Source organism: Hylaeus volcanicus, chromosome 1 (assembly GCF_026283585.1).
Source record: "Hylaeus volcanicus isolate JK05 chromosome 1, UHH_iyHylVolc1.0_haploid, whole genome shotgun sequence".
NCBI classification, from domain to species: domain Eukaryota; kingdom Metazoa; phylum Arthropoda; class Insecta; order Hymenoptera; family Colletidae; genus Hylaeus; species Hylaeus volcanicus.
Window position 1 is genome coordinate 12071436 of NC_071976.1, and position 15528 is coordinate 12086963.

Sequence of the window (15528 nt, forward strand, 5' to 3'; positions counted from 1 at the left end):
GCAGTAATTTCACATTCACCATTTTTGCGGGGTTTTCTTAGTTCACGTAAAAGAAAAATGTATGAAAATGAAAATTTCTTTTGGTTTTCTTGTGTCAAACCAAAATTAGGATCTGCATCTTTCCCGCCGATAGGAAATTTTAATTGTTAGGTGCCCTACAAATGTGCATCACAGTCGACTCAATGTGAATATTTCTTGTTGAAAAAATTTGTACAGACTACTCAAATATGTATGAAAATAGGATAAAAGGTTCGATAGAATTAATTATTTTTTTCCATTCTAAAAAAATTCACGAAAAACCGCTTTTTTTAGACCTCCTAATTCAGGATATCCCCTTAAAAATTAAAACTATTTCTTCTACAACCTTTGCATCCAAGAAGTCTTACAGTACCGCATATTTTCAATAAACAAGAAGAGGTTTCGTATGGCGAATCTTGACGAACAAGGTGTACATAGAAATAGTAATTCAGAGAAAGGATGAAATTGGATGCGGAACGAGCGTTGGAACGAAACGAAGGGAATAGAAAGAAGCGCAGGGACACCCTGTTGATTCCGTCCGCGGAGCTCCAACGACAGTGTAGCAACGTGGACTGTATGTATTTAACGAAGTTAAAGCCACTAAGTCGTACATTCCCGACGAGGCCTGGTCAATTTTGGCACCGGTCCAGGACTACGTCAGGCCAGTCTCTGACGCCAGCATCAATGAAAGAACGTAAAGGAGAAAGCGAGAAGGAGAGAGACTCGAGCGAGTTGACAGATTATATCTCTCTGTAGGCCTCTGGACCAAAAATAACGCGAGTGTTTTAACGTCGAAGCGATTTTCACCGAAGCTCCTTGGCCGTGCGAGTCAATCCTTCTATAACCCACGCGTACTCGTTCAAGGGTGACCAAATAGGATTCTCTAAAACGGGTTTAATCTTTTGCGCTCGAGGCATTTTTCTGTAGAATCAAATCCGGTCCATTTTTATAATAAATTTCTGTGGAACCAAAAACTCTACTTCAAAGAGAAACATCCACGAACGTTCATGATTCGATGTATTATTATTTCAATTAATAATTAGCTGTATTCTGATATGAGTGAAACTGAAATTGTACGTTCACAAAATCGCTTTTAAATTACATATGTCGTGTTGAAATATGATTTTGTATAGTTATTATGGTTGTCAAATTGACCATTGCAGTAGATACAGTTGGTGTAGAAAGTATTCGTGCACCGATCAATTTCCAAAAACCTATGGAAAATTGTAATTTATTAACTTATTTCTTATTATCAATGATATTCTACATACTCTTGGAAATCTCTAGAGTAGACACAGTATTAGTTATTTATATAACAACAAAAATTAGTTATTTATATAAAGTAACGAAATTTAAATTAACTAAATATTGACGTTATTCGGGATGGGATTTTCTTCCATTTCCCTATTTACTGGAAATTTGATGCTTTTTCATTTGTACCAAGCAATAAACTGATGTGTTTATGTTACAAACTAAACTGTAAACAGTTCGTCATAAGAACAGTAAAAATACTTATTGCTGCTAAATATACAGGGTGTCCCAAAAATGTTGTAACACATTGAAAGAGGTGGTTCGGGAGGTGATTTGAAACTACTTTTTCCTTAGCGAAAATGTTGTTTCAAATCACCCCCCGAACCACCTCTTTCAAGGTGTTACAACATTTTTGGGACACCCTGTATGTATATCCACATATACTCACTATATAAAATAAACCAAGTTATATTATATTGTATAGAAGAAACAAGTATTTAAAGTCTTCCACATTATTTTAACATGTCGCCCTAGAGGCGCCACCCGAGCGCAAAGGGTTAAATTTCATTTTAAATGAAACGATTTTCTTATTAATCTTTTGACTAACCTTTCTTGGAGTAACATCTCAGATTTTGACGAAATTTGGATATGTTGTAGTCTTTCGTGATATTTGAACGTATCTCAATGAAAAATTTTAAAAATTGTCGATTTTACAGCTGTTCAAAGTTTTGTGCTACCTTTATTTTTCAAAAAAAATATACCTATTGAACTAGGCAACGGATGAAAATGACCTTTCACGTCCTTATAGTGAAGACATGGAAGTATGAAATAAAAATTATTTCAGAACAAAAAAAGTTTCTGAACCATTTTTTTTTTTTTTTAATTGTTTGAAACAAATGCCTTGATTTATTCTCGAGTATGGAAAGTGCGATACTACAGTATTTTATCTTTCCATGATACCTCATTTCCAATATCATGTTTCCGCGTTTGTACAAGTCCTCGTGAAGTTAATAACCCTCCCATTTGCAGAGAGACAACAATTACCACAAATCGAACCTTTTGCCAAACCTAATATCTCTTTACAATTTTATCAAAATTTATCGCGCGTAAAATACGCGGCCTCGTAAGTAATCCACGAAGCGATCCCAGCGTCAAAACGTTCTTCAAGCCCTTCTCAATACTGTGACAGATGTATGGAAAGTGTGAGGTTTCCGATTAGTGGAATACAATTAGCGACGTGCGTTCTACCAACTGCGAATCAAATAGCGCTTTGAACTTTACATGATACGATTTTAGTCATGATACCACTCGTGAGCAGAGTTAAGCTAAATCTTGCTTTATCTAAAACCAACAATTAGTATTATAGTATTCTTAGTATTATTATTATTAGTAGGCGAGGGCAGTACTATACAGAATGTAATATGTGAGTGTGATGGTATCTGAGAGACTAACAAGTATCGTTTGATATCAGTATGAGAGAACTTGTATTAAGTTTATTATTTTCATTATTGTATTACTTTTACTTTAATTATTCAAAACCAAATATAATAATGAATATCTTTTAACATAAAGTTGAAGTAAGGTTTATTCAAACCCATTCTAAAATCCAACACTTTCCCAAGAAGCGCGTTCACTCTTTAATTTGTGCTGCACGATCAAACATACCTGTACTCGTGCGAAGCAAATTGTTCGGGAAAAGATCTTCCGACTCAGTAGAAAATGATTCCATCCAACATCTAGCTGAAAGACACTAACTGTGAAAATTGAACGCTTGATACATTTATATGGAAGTCTTAGCGCGTGCCTTGCTCGTCGCTGCTGCATTATTCAGCTGTTATGATGCATTTCGCATTGACTCGAAGTTTCCAGGCACACGTGAAGAAACCAGACGTTTTGCACCCACGTTTATTTCTCATCGAACATTAAGCTAGCCTCACAATTGCAAACTCCACTTCAAGTTACGTGGTGGTGGTTGTTCCATGGATTTATTTAATGGAGGTTTTTAACAAAACTTCATTTGATTATTATTTAATTAAATATGAATCATACGAGACTATTTCGATTTAAATTGACTTGTAATTCACTTCTGTGTTCGATGAATACTTATTTTAAAACGTGATTATTATTAATATTTAATCGTAGATCAAATGTTACTGTATGCATTGCAAATATTGCAATGTAAATTTGTTATACATAGAAACTGTTATAACTTGACTGCGGATCTTTATGCAAAATAAAATCTTCGCGAACGTGCTTACAAAAATTGAACCTAGATAGGAATTTATTTTATTCTGTAAATATTATAACATGAACTTACTTTCGATCTTTTTTATATTCTTGCATGCTGTTTGCATTCTGCAGGGTCTTGCACAATCAAATTTCCTATAAATGCATAAAGATCCGCAGTCTAATAATAATAAATTAAATGAAACGAAATGAACAATAAATGAAATGAAACGAAATCAACAATAAATGAAATGAAATAGATTTTCTTCAGTTTAAAATATTCATGCCTTGAGAATTAGAAACGAGGACAATAGAAAAAGTAGTTGATTCGTGGCATAAGAGTAACATAGATGGTTCAATTGTCGAACGATTGGCAAGCCTTTAGCCGTTCGAGAGATTGCGGTTGTGAACGGAGCTTCAGGTATAAGACCCAATCAGAAGTGAAATTGACCGGCTGATGCGACACGATCGCGTATCGTCCGAGGTGCATTTCCTCGTGCAGTAGTCTCAAAACAACGCCAATTGTCGTATAAAAAATTCAAGAAACACGAGCGCTGTACGGTCGTTGTATCTTATGGTACTGGGAGCGAGACATCGTGCTCGCTATCGAGCGAGGGGTTTATGCAAATTTCAGGTCGTTGCCCATGTGCTTCCCACTGTTCGCTCTATCTCCGTACGCGAAAATGCCTCGTCGCAAATAAAAACGAATAGCACCGGCCGCGAATCGGGATAACCGAATAGCTGGAATCAATAATTCAACGATTTCGCTGCGATATTCTATTCATTTTTCCCTCAGCGAACGTCTTGCAAAGGTAATTGTTAGTTCGCAAAGTTTCGTCGATTCCGCAAGCCGCGCAGTGCAGTTGGAAACCTCAAGAACCCAGTTGAAATGCTAATTTCCCTATTTGTAATTGTAGAGTGGAAGTACCAGAAGGACTAACAAGGGAATATCGCTAACCGTTAGACGGTAATTTCGATGAAACTTTGCATAAATGTTCGTTAAGTCAACGTAACAACTATACCGCGTTTGTTTGTTCTTGCTACTTTACGACTTGAACCGCTTCGGTGCTATGAACGCATATGTCCTTTAACATTCTGCAATCTGAGGCTTTGTTATCGAGATATGAACTACTGAAGTGTACAGGTGCAAGTTCTGTTTGGTGTGCGCGCTGTTTGGGTCCTGATCAGCTGGTACGCGGTTGCATATGTACAGGGTGATCCGCTCGCTAGTGGACATAATGGACAACCACAACAATAGTTGACCGTCATTGTCTAGAGACGCGGTAGCGTCTCCACGCCAAGTACATGAAAAAATAGCCTCCCCGTATATGCCTGGCGCTGGCGCTACCGTGTATCTTTTACTCGAGAAAACGCGATTTCAACCTAACCTGAAACTTCTGTCATTAATATCTCGTCACGCCTGCTGTATTTTCTAAATCTAAAGGCATTTTTCTCATGTAAATCGCACATAAGCTTTCGAATAAAACCAAAATCAATAAAATCAGTCCACGAACGACAGAGATATTGTAATATCATATCATGAATGTGTCAAAAACTGCAGCATTTTTCTTTTCCTTTGACAAGAAATTTTTCGTCAACATTTAGCCAATTGGAGCTAAGGCCGTTCGTCGATTCGTCGACTCTCGGAATCAGTCGGCAAGGCTCGTCGGTCGGAATTGTAATATGGCTGTCACTCATGCTGCTCGTTCATTTCTAACCTGTAACTGTCAGTTTGGATTTGTGACATTTGGTTTCTTGCAACAAGACTTTCTGACATGCATTGTGCGTACTTTTAAAAACTTAAAGGACTGAAACTGGAATTATAATACAATAAATTGTGCGTTACCAATAGTGGATCTCTTTGTACATTTTCCCACTTTATTATTAACATTTAAATTTGTTACAACAAGATTTTCTGCCACGCGTTGTGCATACTTGTGAATTTTATTCTAATACAATAAATTGTGCATTACACATAGAGGATCTCTTTCTTTATTTCTCATTTCATGTTGAACATTTCAATTTCTAGCAACAAGACATTTTTCGATGCAGTGTGTATACTTTGGAAACATAAAAGACCGAAACTGGTATTATAATATAATAAATTGTGGGTTAGAAATAGTGTAGACCTCTTTTTTCATTTCATACTTCATTTTTAACATTTAAGTTTGTTACAACAAGACTTTCTGCCATGCGTTATGCGTGCTTTTGAAAACTTAAGGGACTGAATCTGGTATTGTAATATAATAAATTGTGCGTTACTCATATGACATTAATTTTATTTGTAAATAACACATACAAACCTTATTTTACTTGCAAATTAATGTAGAGCTTAAAATAAAAATACATTTGTCTTTTATTATATTAAGTGTAGAGTCTACAATATACATAATGTGTCAGAAGCCAGATATAGGAAAGAGACCAGCTTCATTTCTTTAAGTTTCCAAAAGGATACAGAACGCATGGCAAGATGTCTCACTGCAAGAAATTTAAATATTAAAGATGAAGCGAAAAATGAAAAAAAGAAATGAACTATTTGTAACGCATAATTTATTGTATTAGAATACAGTTCATACGTTCACAGGACGCATGTCTTGTAACAAATTTAAATAATGAGAAAATGAGGAAATGAACAGAGATCCACTATTTGTAATAGATAATTTATTGTATTACAATAATATAGAAAAAGAGAGGTCAGACTTAGTCCTTTAATTTCTCAAAAGTACCCACGACACATGACAGAAAATCTTGTTGCATTTAAATGTTACTGATAAAGTGATTACATTTTTTCTTTAATAAATTTCTTGCAATGACACTTCCTACAATACGTTCCGCGTACTTTTGAAACCTTAAAGGATTCAAACTTTTCTATTATTTGAAGGCATTCACTATACAAATTATCTTTGTAAAAAGAAGTAAGATCCCCATAAAAAACTTCAAAAAAGTAAAAAAATTACGTGAAGTACATGAGAAAGTGGAGGACCTAAAGAGTAATCATAGAAAAATAGAAGATCCCCCTAAAAAAATTCAAGAAAGTAGAAAAAGATGTGAAATCAAAATGAGTAGCCAGTACATGAAGGTCCTTTCCAGTATAGTGCAAGGTGACATTGTGTAACATAATATCAAATTCGGTGCTTTCCAACTATGCGCAGCTAAAATGCTGTGTTCAACAGTGCAGACGTTCAGACCCTAATGACAATTCATGTAAACTGACTGCTCCGCACTTTGGCGGTGAAATGAAGAAGCTAAATAGTGTATCAACCACAAACTGAGACTCTTTAGACATTTGCTTAGATGTCCGTGGTCTGGAAGTCAAATGCTTGGCCCTAGTAGGTTTGATTTGAGAGAGGGTCAATCGACGCCTCCGAGGAATCTTGTACTCTCTGTACGCGTCAGGCGAAGCCCAGGCTCCCGGCGCAGCGCAGTTCAAAAGAGCCGTCAGACGGATGCAAGTTGTGTCCTGGACTCCTGACGTTGTGCAAAGAGTAGAACTCCGTTTCGGACGGTCTACGACCGTCAGACATAGCTGGTGTCGCAAGGGCAGGGCAAACCGACACGGTGCTACCTACGTCGTACACTGTAAGGTCGGGACCTGGACCCTCGGCAGCAGGTTTGCAGGGGGTAGAGTACTGGCGGAGACGTTGATCGTCTTTCTCTCGAATCAGACCGACCAGAGGAAACGGAACTGACTCTGTAAATCCAGTTTCATGGTCGCGCCGTGTCGCGATTTAGCTTCACTCCTCTTACTTCAAATAATTATTTGGCAGAGCCAGACTTGGACTTTGGAAATCAAAGGGACTTGGTTTTCTTTGATTTCCACGGTTTCGTACTTAGTATTAAGCTCGTCGACTCTATGTAGAGTATGCATCTATGTGTGTATACTGTATGTAGAGGGAGATCGAAGGAAGTTTGATTCCTTCTATCTCCGGGTCTCCAGTCGCAGCAACCTCCACGTGGTGAGACCTAGTAATTGGTATTATTCGTGACGAAAAATCTTTCGTCGCGAATAATATCGAGAGCTAATAGCTGCGAACTTGTAATAAGATCCTTAGATATAAAAAGTGTAAAGTGTAAAGTGTAAAGTGTAAAGTATAAAGTGTAAAGTGTAAAGTGTAAAGTGTAAAGTGTAAAGTGTAAAGTGTAAAGTGTAAAGTATAAAGTGTAAAGTGTAAAGTGTAAAGTGTAAAGTGTAAAGTGTAAAGTGTAAAGTGCAAAAGTGCAAAAGTGCGAACGAAATGATAGCGAACGTATTCACTAAATCATTACACAAGATGAAATTAGAAAAATGTATAATTTTATTAGGTTTAGATTAAAGAAGTATATGAAAGAGAGTATCTACTTTGGAGGGGAAAGTGTTGGAGAGACATTGAAAGTGCGCGGCTTTAGAGCGAGGGATCCCGCACCTGTTTGAAGGTTTTCTTATGTTTGACCTCGCACGAGTGCGAGCACTGCATGTACTTCATTCATTGCCGCAGCCACATGGCTATTACACAGTGGCTACTACATTTAATACAGTTATTGAGATAAACTTTTGTGTCTTATCATTATTGTCCTCCTCTATGACCCTGAATCACAATTGAACAAAAAGCTATATAATAAAAAAAAAAAAAAAAAAAAAATAATTCTTAACCCTCCATAGTGTGCTCGTTTCACTCTCTCGCAGATTACCTACAATGCAAACTTTCACATCTACCGCATATAAACTCCATAAACTGCACGCACTTTTTTTAATTATATTTTTATATACACACACCTAACAAAGAAACATCAAACTATGTAGTCGTTTAGTACAAATGTTACAATTCAATTTGTTTCATAAAAAAAATTTGATCGTATCGCTGACTGTACGGTTTCAAGTGACAGTGACTGAATATCGCATTTTAAAGTTCACAGAAACACGTTTGATTAGCTTGTTAGAATTTCCGACGACTGTGCGCCATGCGATCTCACCGACCGATATCGAAAGATCAACCTTCCAGCGAAGGGCGCACGCGATGACGAAACGGAAAGTACAACGAATACGGGCGAACACAATTTACTACGGTACCATGACGCGAGCCTGATCAAACGATCGAGCACCCTTTCGTCTATATTTTCGAAAATTGTTTCATTGTCGACCCTTACTTCACCAGCCTATAAAATTTTACCGTAAAAGGGCTTATTAACGCTTTATTGACCATTTCAAATCTGTATCGGGACCAGAGATCTATTAAAAGGCAGAGTCGACCAATTTCCCCTACAGTAAAGGTTTCTCATAAGGAACTTTACGATTTTGTTCTTTAAGAGGGTAAGCCTACCTAGAACGGTCTAAAAACAGATATATATTTATCAATTTTTGGGGGACAAATGGTTTCGACGTTTTCTGGTAATAAGTTTCAGGGTATTCAAAAGAAGAATTTTAAGTGCACGCGTCGCAAATTTTGTATTAAAAGATATCTTAAATTGACGAAGTTGCGACGTTGTCATTGCTTAGAGGAATATTTCTCGCTAATTACACTATGTTATAGCTCGGTTATCCGAAATTTAATACAAAAATTGCGACGTATACACCGAGAAACGTTCTTTCGAATACCCTGAAACTTGTTACCAGAGAATTTTCCGTCTGTTCCCCCAAAATTTACAAACATGCACCTTTCTCGGACCGTTCTAAGTAAGCTACCCCCTTAATAACAAATAACGGCTGTCACCATAGGTGTGGTGGATACATAAACGACATCATCTTTCTCGTTTAATCACGCGTCCTTTCATCTATAATAAAATATAAAAATTGAATATACTCTGCACCATGGCTTTTTAAACTTGTTTCATTCACGACCCCATTTATGATTGTGATTTTTCTCGCAACCCAAAAAATATAAAATAAAGATATGTAAATATTCTATAATGATTTATTGATAAGATAACAATATACAGGGTGTTCCCGGATTAAATGGCCAAATTTAAAAGATGAATTCAGAACCCACAAAATAAAAAAAAATTTTCTCGAAAAACATCCTTGCAAACTTTTCGTTCAGGAGTTATTTACTTCTCAAGTTATTCTATCAGGAATTAGGATTAAATAATATCGGAAATAATATAAGGATTAAGAATTAAGGATGCTATTTAAATTTTCTAAGGCTTTTTCTTTACTTACAAAATTTAAAAAACATCTTTAATCTTGAATCCTAATTCCTAGACTTCTAAACTTATTTTTTCGTTATTTCAGACACTCAGAAGAAACATGACCTGAATAATAAATGCAACCTGAAAGAAATGAAGACTGTCACCCTTACCAAGCTGTTAAAAAACGAAATACTGAATACCCTTTTGGTACAATCTGTAACAACCTATTTAAATAATCAATTTTCGCAGTTTCTGGAGCAATCGTGTTACAACAAACAATACCGACGAAACGTCAACGGGGGAGAAATAAATGATGTAACGTGACCCTGTTTACCAGTGCGATGACTCAGAATTCATACCCAGGCACCGATGTTCTTCGAAATGACGCGGAATGCCATAGGTCAGCGTCGGCTGACTATAGACGCACGTGTACTCCTCACGTGATTCGAACGGACGATAAAACTTGCATGCACCCAGCATTCAGGAAGTAAGCTTTCGAGTTCCATAGTCGGTACGGGTCAATGCAGCAAAAAAATAACAGACGAGGGAAACAAAAATGCCTTTAATGTTTGACAAATTGCTTTCTCCTAGATTTATATCAAACCACCAATAATGCGAACTATAATTAATTATTTATAGACGTAGATTATCGTATGCTCAATTATTTTTCAATATTAATTGAAACTCCACAAACTGTACTTTCCTATCGACGTAAAAATATTCTAAATGGACGATTCAACGAAAAGAAAGTTATAATAACGGATCATTTTTGGAGTATTCAACTTTATATAAAACATTTTAAAAAAGGGGCTTTAGGCGTTTTTTACCATATTGTTTATCGAAAGAGTAAAATTACGCATTGTCTTTTTTCATGACATTAATTAAATGAACGAAATAAAATTTTAGAAAATGTACAGAACATAATAGTTAGGGATTATTATTTGTTATTATTTTAATGTTCTTCGTCTTTTTCGAAATATTTGAAATAATTGACGTAAAGGTATGCATTTGTTTAGTACAACAGAATATAGTTTTACAAAGAATCTTTTGGCTTATGTTTTTTAATAAATTCAACTACTTTATAAGGATATTATCATGATACATGTCATAATTATTGTTGACAGTTTGACACTTTTTTCCAGCAAAAATTTCATTCATTTCGAAGAATTCTTTTCGAATAATATTTTTAACCTTGTTCACATAGTTGAACTATGAACGTCCACCATTAAACCTTCATTTGTCGTAGGTTTGGTAGAGAAGACAATACAGCTCTAGTCAAATTACCCTTATTCTTTAAAATATTTTAAATACATTAAATACATTAATAATTCTTTTAACCCTTTCGACCTAGTGGAACATATATGTCCCATTAAATAGTTGTGATTGCCATTGGCCAAATTACAATTGAGACTTACAGGAACATATGCTTAAAAACATGAATATTATCTGCTGCATAATTTCGAAATTCAAAATGGCGGATTTAATATGGCCGACATGTATATTAGAAATATATTAGATTTGCGTAAAAATTGGAACATTATGATTTTTGTGGTCACTGATTACGAATCTGACATCAAAATTTCGAAATTAAAAATGGCGGATTCAATATGGTCGACATTTATATTAAAAATTGATTAGATTTACGTAAAAATTGATACAATAAATTTTTTGTGGTCGTTGATGACGAATCTAACATCAAAATTTCGAAATTCAAAATGGCGTATCCAATATGGCCGACATGTATATTAAAATTGTATTAGATATGCGTAAAAATTGGTACATTATGGTTTTTGTGGTCGCTGATTACCATGTCATGTACAAAAGATACCTTTCTGAAATTTTTACCTGAAATGCACTCCTTGCTACTAAACAAGATGGCATTGTATTCATTTCAATACAGCAACTTCCACTTTTTGAATTTTGGCCAGGTTTTTACGATTTCAAACCACTGTACATCGATGCAATGTCTGTAAAACAGTCGATACTCGATTCTGCGACACCCTGGGTGTCGAAGAAGCCAAAGGTTCGTTAGGAGGATGAAGGCTAGGTCCTTAGGGAAGCAATTCTGTTTCTTATAGAACTCGAACACGCTACCCTCGTTGAATCGAGGGCCACTGCAGCCACTTTTCATTTTCACGGACCTCGAGAAGCGTCTCGTATGTCGCCTTATCTGTTTTCCAGCTGCAATGGTCGGACAACTGTTTTTATTTATCGTTTCGCTGTTAAAGGGCCATTTAAAAAAATCAATTTTTGTTTCTTTTTGCTTAAAGTACTCTCTATATATACAACTAAATTGAAAACATTTATTTGACATCATATTTGAACTCATTGACAGGATTTGAAAACAATTGGACAGCTGATCTTCTTTACAGTCATTAAAATAGCCACCCTTAGCAGTCCACATTCGGGACATTCTAACCATCAATTTTTCTAAACTCTCAACTTTAACTGCCTTACGTTTCTTTTCCAGTACATCCCACGGATAATTTTTATTTATAATTCGTTCTTCTCGAGCGTATTCGTCAAGATGATTTTACAAGAGATATTGTGATGATCATATACTGTTTTGCTGTAAACCTCGTTATCTGGCAAGTTGTGAACATCACGTACTTTACAACAATTATACAGGGTGAGTCCGAAGAAACAGAACACCTAAATATCTCCGTTACATTTCGTTGTACAAAAAAACTTCTTAGGACAAAGTTACACTATTTGAACGGCCACATATAACGGTGCAAGGGAAAAAATTTTCAAGGTTTTTTTTTTTTTATAAAATTTCAAGGTCATCGATGTTTTTTTAAATGGAATGATATATTTTCGTTAACGCAATGTTGTAGCTGGCAAAATAACGAATTCATCCATGTACTACAATATGACCTACAAATAACCTTCAACCCAGAAAAATGGAATAAATAAAATTCAACGTATAAGATTCATTTACTTTATGATGGACAATTACGATTAGGAAATCGGTCTTTGTACAACCGCACTGCTTCTCTTAAACACTATCGGCTTTCTCCATAAATGAAAATCATATCAATTTTATCTTCTTTCGGGTAACCCATCGTGAAACGTACATCGTGAAACGTACATCGTGAAACGTACATCGTGAAACGTACATCGTGAAACGTACTGATAGATTCGAAATCTTAGGAAACATTAGAATTAGAAATCAGAGTGCAAGAACGTCTTCAGACTGATCAGCAGTTGTAAACACGAATGTGTACAAACACATAGATAAAGGTACGTATATTATAAATGTCTTCCTGTCAACACCGAATCTGTTATTATGTTGTGTATTGCGATACATTTGAATGTATAGCAGCTCAAGTTAACATTAATTTGAATATTTAAAATATTTTGAACATTTTGCGTAACAGGAATAAAGCAAATCTTACACGTTGAATTTTATTTATTCCATTTTTCTGGGTTGAATTCTGGGTTATTTTGTCAGCTACAACATTACGTTAACGAAAATATATCATTCCATTTAAAAAAACGTCGATGACCTTGAAATTTTATAAAAAAAAAAAAACCTTGAAAATTTTTTCCCTTACACCGTTATATGTGGGCGTTCAAATAGTGTAACTTTGTCCTAAGAAGTTTTTTTGTACAACGAAATGTAACGGAGATATTTAGGTGTTCTGTTTCTTCGGACTCACCCTGTATTATGGTGGTATGATTTGAGTGAGTGCAGATATCCCTTACAATATTTAGTAGCTCGACTCATTTGTGTACGTATGGCAATCAGTAATTACGTTCGTCTTTTTTTGGAAAAGTTACAGGTGTAATGGTGTATTAAAATTAATGATAGTGTAATTCCGACCAGAACAAAAGCCATGCCTTTTAATACGACCGCAAAGGGTTAAACGAAAAACTAAACAACCTAAATTTCACGCACGACGAGTACACTCGTCATGGCACGAAATAATGCCGCTTCTCCGTGACAAGTATACCTGTCCAACACAGCCGACTGATTAATCAGGAAAATGAAGCCGCACGCGCCAGTGGGGAATCGTTGGAGCGACACCGAGCGAGAAGGTTGCACCGATTCGCGAATCACGGAGATAGGCCGACTCGGAGACTGGTGAACTTGACCTTCACCTCGAGCACGACTACCTTCGATCGAATCTCGACGGTGGTAGGCCGACAATTGCTGGAGAGAAGGTTAACGGAACAGAACCTTCTTCGCGTGGGCACGTGTGATGCCGCATTAAGAAGGGCCTCCGCCGCGCGGTTAGCGTGACTCGCAGCGCTGGATTCGCCCACAGGCGCGTGGGCGAGCGATTCCTGTGCCAGCCGAGCCAAAAATCGGCACCCCCTACTTTCCACCTTCCACCTTCCACAGTAACCCGTTATTCGTCTTCGCGAAGGCTCGGATCGATGCGACCACGATTCGCTTAATGACCGAACTATTCGGCGAATCCCGCGTGAGTCATCTCAATTGCTCGCCTCGACGATGACCTTGCGGGATAAAGGCCGTGGACTGCGCCGCGAGGACTACTTGCCCGTGGCAACATAGATCTTCATCGATGTTTAACCCTTTGCGGTCGTATTAAATTTAGGCATGGCTTTCGTTGTAGTTGGACTTAACTTAATAATGTTTTCCGTTAGCTGTCTTAAAAATAATCGTTTATCACGAATAAAATAAACAATATTACGTAACCCTTCCACTACAATTCCATTCTGGATATTAATTACTAGACTGCGGATTTTGTGCATGTATGATATAAACTAATATAATAAATACATGTTAAACATAACCAATACATATATGCAGTATCCACTTATGCAAAATGAAATAAGATTATTATTATAGTAACTGTAAAATATATTCAACATACATTATGTACATTCAGATGTTTATATGCATGTATGCACTTATGCAAAATGAAATAAATATTATTATAGCAATTGTAAAATATATACAACATACACCATGTATATTTTACGTATATTTTCTACATATATTATTGTACATCATAAATACATAAAATTCGCAGTCTATTCATTACGAGTACAAAATTTTGTTCGTTCGCCATACACGAGACGGCGGATCATTTTCAAGCGTCGCTACTTAAACAAGGTCAACGCGTGACCATTACGTAGGCTTAATCACTGCAAACGCGCGCCTGACACCACGCTGGCCTAAGTCACTGCGAAATCGTTATTACCTCCAGAGCAGAAAAAAGCAGTCTACTAATGAACTTTTAACGAGACACGAAACGATCATTACCGCATTAGCTGGTCACCGAGAAAAGTAGCTGAGCGTGAATCGCGATAATTGCTGCAGTTATATACATAGGTTGATATCTTAAATTCTTCGGTAGGGTGGAATGACCAAGTTGAGGTTTAACCCTTTGCACTCGAGAGATGACTTGAGAGACGTAATTAGGTTTCACGCAGCAAATCTATCAGCAATAATGTTTCTTCAGGTTTAATTTCTTTGGAGCTCGAAGTGTCAATAAGGTACAGGTATCGGTAAGGTAAAGGTGACCTTATTCTAAAACCTGGATTACTTAGCATTCGTGGTAATAGAATGCTAAGAAAGTATTTCGAGTTTCTGGTAGATACCATAAAAAAAAGGCCTCGAGTGCAAAGAGTTAATACTGTTCCGCGCTCAAGATTCAAACTTCAGCAATTCTAGTGCCTTATTCCTCCAAATTTGACTAAACATCCTTGAAACCTTTCCATCTTAGAGATCTCATTTTCGAAGTCAATCTAAGCTTAGCATTCGTGACAATAGAATGCTAAGAAAGCATCTCGAGTTGCTGGTAGATACTTAAAAAAGGCCTCGAGTGCAAAGGGTTAATATCGTCTGAGATACAATACAACTCGTCTGACCATTTATCGCCAATACTACTTACGGAGTTCGTACATATTGTCTAGGGCACAATACAATTCGTTCATGTCTGACTATTTCTCGCCAAT

At 36.3% G+C, this 15528-nt stretch overlaps 1 protein-coding gene across 2 annotated transcripts in view; it reads right to left on the bottom strand.

Moving 5' to 3' along the window:
* The window catches only part of LOC128874868 (R3H domain-containing protein 2-like), a 116418-nt gene that overhangs the window by 88192 nt on the left and 12698 nt on the right, over positions 1 to 15528 (bottom strand). The window lies entirely within an intron of this gene.